The 7,454-nt window shown below is 41.6% G+C and overlaps 1 pseudogene; it reads right to left on the bottom strand.

Annotated features, from left to right (window-relative positions):
* Positions 1–6,261: 6,261 nt before the first annotated feature.
* LOC102857008 lies at positions 6,262–6,852 on the bottom strand (annotated as a pseudogene).
* Between the last annotated feature and the right edge of the window lie 602 nt (positions 6,853–7,454).

Genomic DNA, 7,454 nt, shown 5'->3' with positions numbered 1-7,454 from the left:
CTGTTTGTTGAAATATGTCAATTGGTATACTGTCAATTCCTGGAGCTCTGTTTTTTGCTAATTCTTTCAGAGCAGCTTGAATGTCTTCCTTCATCACTAGAGGCTCTTCCTCATACGTTATTTCATGAAATTCTTCTGTGTCAGCCAATTCCTTATGGTATAGTCAACAATTTCTTAAAATGACTTTCCTCCAAAAAGAGCCCAAAAAGCCTTGTGGTCAAAGACTCAGTTGCTAATGAAACGGTTGTCAGTTTGAACCTACCAGTTTTTCCCAAATAGGATGATGTGGCAGTCGGCTTTCAGACTGATTCATGACCTGAGAAACTATTAGATGGTTGAACTCTGTCCTTGAGGGTCAATATGAATCAGAATCAACTCTACAGCTATGGGCGATATTAATTTTGTTTTAAAGAGATGCTGATATAGAAAACTTGAGAACTCCTATATTATGCACAGTATAATAAAAGGAATAATTGCAAATATTTGCAATATGATACAGAGCTCTGCTGCTCTAGGGTAAGGTGTAGCACTGCTAACTCAAAGGTTGGTTCCAACTCAATGGTACATAAAAACAACCACTATACTATGAAGATGGTAATAGAGCACAAATAGAATATATTACAAATGTATTATACGTTAAATAAAAACATACCAATAAGGCAAATATGTTGAAAAGTTTTTAGTGTTAGTCTAGGCCAATCTGCCCAACGAAGCTTGAGGCTTGAATTTGTTGTTTAGTTCCTTGAGTTTAAGAAATACTGAGCAAATTTGCCTCCCCCCTTTTTTCTTGACTCCAGTTCTTTGCACATTTCATTATAAAACTTTACTGTGTCTTCCCGCACTGTCCTTTGAAATCTTCTGTTTAGCCTCTTCATATCTTGATCCCTCTGCCACCCCCCCAGCCCCCCAACCCCCCGCTGTGGCTTCTTGGCCCTCTAGTGCAATATTCAGAGTCTCTTCTGAGATCCATTTTGGTCTTTTCTTTCTCCTCTGTCTTTGTAATGACCTTTTGCACTCTTCCGGGATGATATTCTTCCCTAATTCATCTGGTCTGCTCATTAGTGTTTAAGTCCTCAAACGTGTTCCTGAGATGGTTTTGAAATTCAGGTGGGATAGACCCAAGGTTATATTTTGGTTCCATGGATTTGATTTAATTTTCCTTAGCTTCAGCTTGAACTTGCATATGAGTAGTTGGATTGGTGGTTTGTTCCACAGTCAGCACCTGGCCTAGTTTTCACAGCTGATACTGAGCTTCTCCAGTGGTTCTTTCCACAGATGTAATCAATCTGATTCCTATGCATACATTCAAGTGAAATCCATATGTATAGCCTGCCTGCATTTATGTTTCTCATAAAAAGTATTTGCAATGAATAAATTGTTGATTGTGCAAAATTTTATCATTCTATCTCCAGCTTAATTTCTGTCACCAAGACCATGTTTTTCAACTATGGATCCTTCTTCTCTGTTCCCAACTTTTGCATTCCAGTCACCCATTATCATTAATGCATCTTGATTGCATGTTTGATCGATCTCTGACTGTAAAAGTTTGTAGAAATCTTCTATTTCCTTTTCTTTAGCTCTGGTTGTTGGTACATATATCTGAATGATACTAGTATTCACTGGATTTCCTTGTACATGTATGGCTATTATACTGTCACTCACAATATTGTATTTCAAGATAGTTCTAGAAATGACTTTTTTAACTATGAAAGCAACCCCAATTTTCTTCACCTTTTTATCTCCAGCATAGTCAAAATGCCCATGTCAGTCCATTTCATCTCACCAATACCTAGTAAGTCAATATTTATGTGTTCCAGTTCTTCCTTAACAATATTTGATTTTCCTACATTCGTGGTTCTCACATTCCATGTTGCAATCACTAGTATCTGCTTACAACTGTTCCTCCTCCTTTGTGTTTCCATATTTGAAAAACTCCACCTCAGTTGCTCTATCTGCTAGTCTAAGCGTGTACTGTTCTGCCCACAAAATGCCCCTCAAAGAAATCCAAAAACACGTCTGAAATTTCAAGAGCATTTATTATATTATTTCCACACGTGGAGACTTTTTCCCTCCTCAGGAAGGTGGTGAAGGTATAAAGCCCCGAGCTCCTCCTCCTACTTGCTTTTATAGCCCTTTTTTTAGTGCCCCTGTTAGGGCAGAGAGATTGGTAAGTTGAGGAATCAGTCATTTGGGTCGGCTTTTGATGGGCTGGCTACTTTGCCCACATTTACTCCTTTTGTATCACGTAGACACTAGTTAATTCCCTACTTTTCAAGGACAGACAAGGCTTTACCCGGGGCACTCGTGTTTGCCCTAAGCTAAGAATTTTTATGGCCTGCTTCTGCCTCTAGCATTAATGGGGGTTTATAAAAAATGGGGTTTCTGCTGTCCCTTCATACTATTGTACACAGGGTTTTCAAAGGCCTGCTATTTCAGAAGTGGATGGCCAATCCTCCTTCCTGTTGTTGTTGTTTAATGCCGTCGAGTCGTAGACGACTCATAGCGACCCTATGAACGAACAGCCTGAGCACTGTTTGTACATAGAGTTTCCAGAGGCAAGCCATTTTGGAAGTGGATGCCGCTCCTGCTTTCAGGCTTGATTTAGTCGGGAAGCTCCAGCCAACACTGTCTACCATGGGTGCCCATTACCACGATTGGCACATCACTGTCACAGGCTTCAGCATCACAGCAACCACGAGTTACCTCTGTACAGCAACGCACAGACCAGTGCTATACCACCTAGAAGAATATTTGACAGGAAGACAATTTGAACCTGGCCGAGGGCCACAGATGACAATCTGAATGCTTAGTTTAGAACAGTATCTGACAGAAAAGGGCAGATGAATAATATTTCCCCAATTGTAGAAATAACCAATAGTTCCAATGTTGTCCCTGCCCTTGACATGTGTGTCCTGACCCACCCGTTTCCCTCCTCCACCAGCATTCCCTTTTACTCCCACATACTCTTTTTAACACCTATCTCCTGCTGTCCAACTTTTGATATGACAGTTTAGATCTCAAACTTTCTGGGCTTCTGTGATTCCAAACACTTCAAGCTTCTGCCAGTTTCTTATGCTGTGTTCCTTGGGGCATAATTTCAGGAGGAACCAGTCCTTAGAGAGAAACATTATGCTGCCAAAGGTAGAGGGTCAGCAGAAGAATAGAAGGCCCTCCAAAATAGAGACTGACACAAGACAGAGATTGTGAAGGTGGTGTAGTACAGAGCAAGATTCAGATCTGTTGTTCACAGGGTCTCTGTGAGTCATAGTCTACTCAATGGCACATAACAACAATTTCAAAAGATTACACGTACAATTCTTCACTATTGTAACTCAAGATTTGAATTTGTTTCTTTAGGTCTTCACCTGGAGAAATCCCAAGTGTGTTCATGTTTGGTTTTCCTTTTATTTCTTTTTTTATCTGTGTGCGTGAATTGAAAATGAAGTTTAGTGTATTGACAACATTTCTACCTCAATTGCTTTTCAATTTCTAACACTTTGTCATTAATATGATTTGAGTTGAAATTATTCATAGTAATAAGATATTAGAAAATAATTTTGCACAATTATTATCCCTTCTTCTTTACACTCTGAAGTCATAACTCAGGGAGGAAGGTGGTGGAACTTGGAACTATTAGACCCAGTGTTTGCTAAGCAGCCTCTAACAGAGGTAGAGTCTGAGTGCAACCACTTGGGCTCCTCATGCTTTTGTGGTAGATACCATGATGTCATTTCAGCAGATTTTGCAAAATTTCATGATGGGTGGATGCTCATGTGGTCATTCTCTTTGGCTCAGCAAACGAAGCAAATCACCGCCATTAGGAACCGAAAGAACCAGAATAAAGGTGTCACCTCCCAAACCTTCTCGGAGAAATAAACCAAGCCAGACTCTATCAACACAGAACAAAAGAGACCAACAGAGCCCCCACTGGTACTCACCAACCACACCAGTCCAAAGGGGCTCCCCACCAAAGCCTCCCTGGGCCAGCAAGCCCAGCAAACTCTCACCAAAACTATTCGATATTTGCATCTCTCTTATTGCTAAGGATTTGGAACACTTATTCATGTGTCTGTTTGCCATACGAATATCTTCCTCTGTGAAAATTCTTTCCATGCCTTTTGCCCATTTTGTAATTGGGTTATCAGTCTTCCTCTTGTGCAGGCCTATGGGAAGCCAATACTAAATATTTGTAATAAACTGAATGCTATTTCAGGATGTGGGGGAGGTGAAGTACAAGCCAGAGTTCACCCTGAGGCACTAACTAAGGCAATCCTCAGGGGTTTACCAAATTCTTGCATTTGCTAACCCCTCCCTCCTGAGTCATGGGGAAGGTTTTCAATAGAAAGAGCTTGGCTTCACTTGCATTGAATTCTCTTTGTGATTTACTTTCAGATAATTTTCAATAAAGATACAGAGAAGCTTGGCTTGGGGTCTTCAGTCGAGAACTGCTGGGCCCCTGTTTTATGCTGTCTGTTCTATCTCATTCCTGACTGTCTGCCTCATTATTAATAATTATAAAATTACTTTACCCTTGGTCTGCAACACAGACTTTTGTTATAAGACTCTTGTCTGAGATGCTATTACCAAATGTTTGTTCCCAGTTTGTAGATTTTCTTTTCACCCTGTTGGAAAAGGTTTTTGATGTACACAAGGATTTAATCTTTAGAAGATCCTATGCATCAATATTATCCTCTTTAGGTTGTGTATTTCTGGTTGTATTTGGGAGTCTTTTTCTTTATACCTTGGACTAGGGCTTCTAAGCTTGATGCCAGTTTGTCTCTTACAATTGCTATGGTTTTGGACTTTACTCCCAGGTCTCTGATCCACCTTGAGTTGATTTTTGCATATGGTGTGAGATGTGGCTCCTGTTTCAGCTTTCTGCACATGGAAGTCCAGTTTTGCCAGCACCATTTGTTGAAGAGGTTAGCATTTCCCCATTTGATAGCTTTGATTTCCTTGTCAAATATCAGTAGACCATAGATAGCTGGGTCTATTTCTGGGTTCTTAATTCTGTTCCATTGGTCTATGTGCTTTTCATTGTGCCAGTACCATGCTGTTTTGTTTAGTACTGCTATGTAGTAGGTTTGTTAGTTTCTTCTTCTTTTTATTAATTTTAATGAAAGTTTACAGAGACTTAGTGTTTCCATTCATTCATTGTTGCACTTTTCTTCCCCCCACCCCAATTTGCTCTTCTTCTTTTATTTTTATTTTGAAGATCCATCTTATTTTTATTCCAACTCTCTCCACACCCAGTCTCAACACACTGGCATGTTCTCGTTGTTGTTGTTGTTGTTTTGTCCCACTGAGTCAGAATTGATTCACAGCTAACCCTCCAGTGGGTTTTTAAAGGCAGTTAATTGCAAAGGTGGAGACTGTCCATCCTTCTCCCTCAGAGCAGCTGGTGAATTTGAACTGAGTGCCTTTGTAATTGCAGTGCAGCCTCTTACCGCCAAGCCACCAGAGCTCCCTGGCATATTCATAAGATCAATAAAAACCAACTATACAGATAGGTCTAGACTTCATAACATTAGTGGCTAACTCTGGTTTTACCAATCAGCCTCATTCTCGCTTTTTTTGCTGAGAGCACCTCATCTGATTTTAATTACACACTCCTTCCTCATCCTGAGGTCTCAAATTTTCCTACTCTAAGGGGTAAGCATGAATCATGGACCTGGCCAATGAGAGCAATTAGAGTCCAAGAGGCAGGACTCTAGTCAAGGCAATAACAATCAGAGTTAAATTTTTGCTTGGAATTATTGGAAAAGGAAATCTCTTCCCACTGGGCTATGGGGTGAAAACTGAGAGCTGCTGATGTGGGTTTGTTTGTTTGTTTTTTTCATAGAGGAGAAGGAGCCCTGCTGAGAAGGAAGCCAGGACAGAAGAAATCCAAGCAGAGAAAGGAAAAGTCACCAAGTTCTAATGAAATCCTCTGGACCCCTGCATGCAGCTGTGCCCGAAGACCAACTTCCAGACTTTTTCATTACGTGAGACCATTATCTTGCTTTTTTTTTTTTTTTAATGCCACTTTGTGGTGGATTTTCAGTTACTTGCAACCAAGAGATTGCTGGCTGAGTCATAAGGCTGAAATCAAATGGGTTACATTTTCCCAGCCATCTTTCTGGCTTTCTATCCTTGGCCTTACATGAAGGTCAGTCTAAAAGTAAGGACAATTTAGTTTATTGGGGTCCTGCTTCCACAGGGACTGAGGGTGGAGTTCAAGCAGATGCTGATCTGCGGGAGCTCGCCAAGGACACAAAGCAGTTACTTCAGAATGCGGATGCTCATCTTCTGCTCCACGTTCATCTTCTCTAAGCACTTGACAAACTCCATGAAGGACACAGCGCCATCTCCGTCTTCATCTGCCTCCTGTACTGTGCTGTCAGTGATGCTCTCCAGCTGTTCTTCTGTCACCTGTACCCCAACCATCAGTCGGAGAACCTGTAGCATCTCATATCTGGAGATCATTCCATCTTGATCCAGGTCATAGAGCTGAAAGGCAAAGCGAAGTTTGTTTATTCTGATTTTGAGAGGTTCAGGTTTCTTGGGGTCTTGGTTTCCTGGGTCGTCTTGTCCGACAGGGCGGAAGTGAGCCAGAACTCTGTCAAGGCCTGGGAAATCCACATTGCGATTCCCATCAGGAAAGAAGCTCTCGATGATCCGGTCTCCCAGAGGATTCACCGCCAGAGCCCCAATCTCCCGGAGATCCATGCGGCACAGGTAGCCTTTCTTATTCTTGTCCAGCGCGCGGAACCAATGGTAGAGGCGGACCAGACTGGCTTGTCAGATGCCAGTCTCCTGGCGGATGAGGTCCGCGTCCAGGATGGCCATGGCGCCGGAGCCGCAGGAGCCCATGACCGACAACTGGAGAGAGCAAGGCTGCCTAGTGGACCCAAGCGTTCAGTTTGGCCGCCCGCCCCGGAGGCGCGGCTGCCCTCGGTGGCCCCAGGGCCAAAGGCCCCCAATTTGCTCTTCTTATGTAGTAGGTTTTGAGGTCAGGGAGTGCTATGCCTCCAACCTCATTTTTGTTTCTCAGAAGTGTTTTGCTTATTTGGAGTCTCTTGTCTCTCCAAATAAATTTGATAATTCCTTTTCAATCTCCTGGAAAAATGAATTTGGTATCTGGATTGAGATTGCATTGAACATGTAGATTGCTTTTGGTAGGATTGTCATTTTCACGATATTGAGTTTTCCTATCCATGAATAGGACATTTCCCCATTTCTTTAGATTTTTTTATTGTGTCTTGCAGAAATGCTCTGTAGTTTTCTTCGTATAGATCTTTTGTATCTCTAGTTAGGTTCACTCCCAAGTATCTCAGTTTGTGGTTGCCAATTGTAAATTGTATTGCTTTCTTGATTTCCTTCTCTGAGTTCTCTTTGTTACTGTAGATAAATTCTATTGATTTTTGGATATAGATCTTATATCCTGCAACTCTACTAAATTGCCTTATTAACTC

Source organism: Elephantulus edwardii, unplaced genomic scaffold (assembly GCF_000299155.1).
Source record: "Elephantulus edwardii isolate Elephantulus edwardi_28Jun2011 unplaced genomic scaffold, EleEdw1.0 scaffold00584, whole genome shotgun sequence".
Taxonomy (NCBI): Eukaryota; Metazoa; Chordata; class Mammalia; order Macroscelidea; family Macroscelididae; genus Elephantulus; species Elephantulus edwardii.
This window is presented reverse-complemented; position numbering and strand designations above follow the sequence as displayed.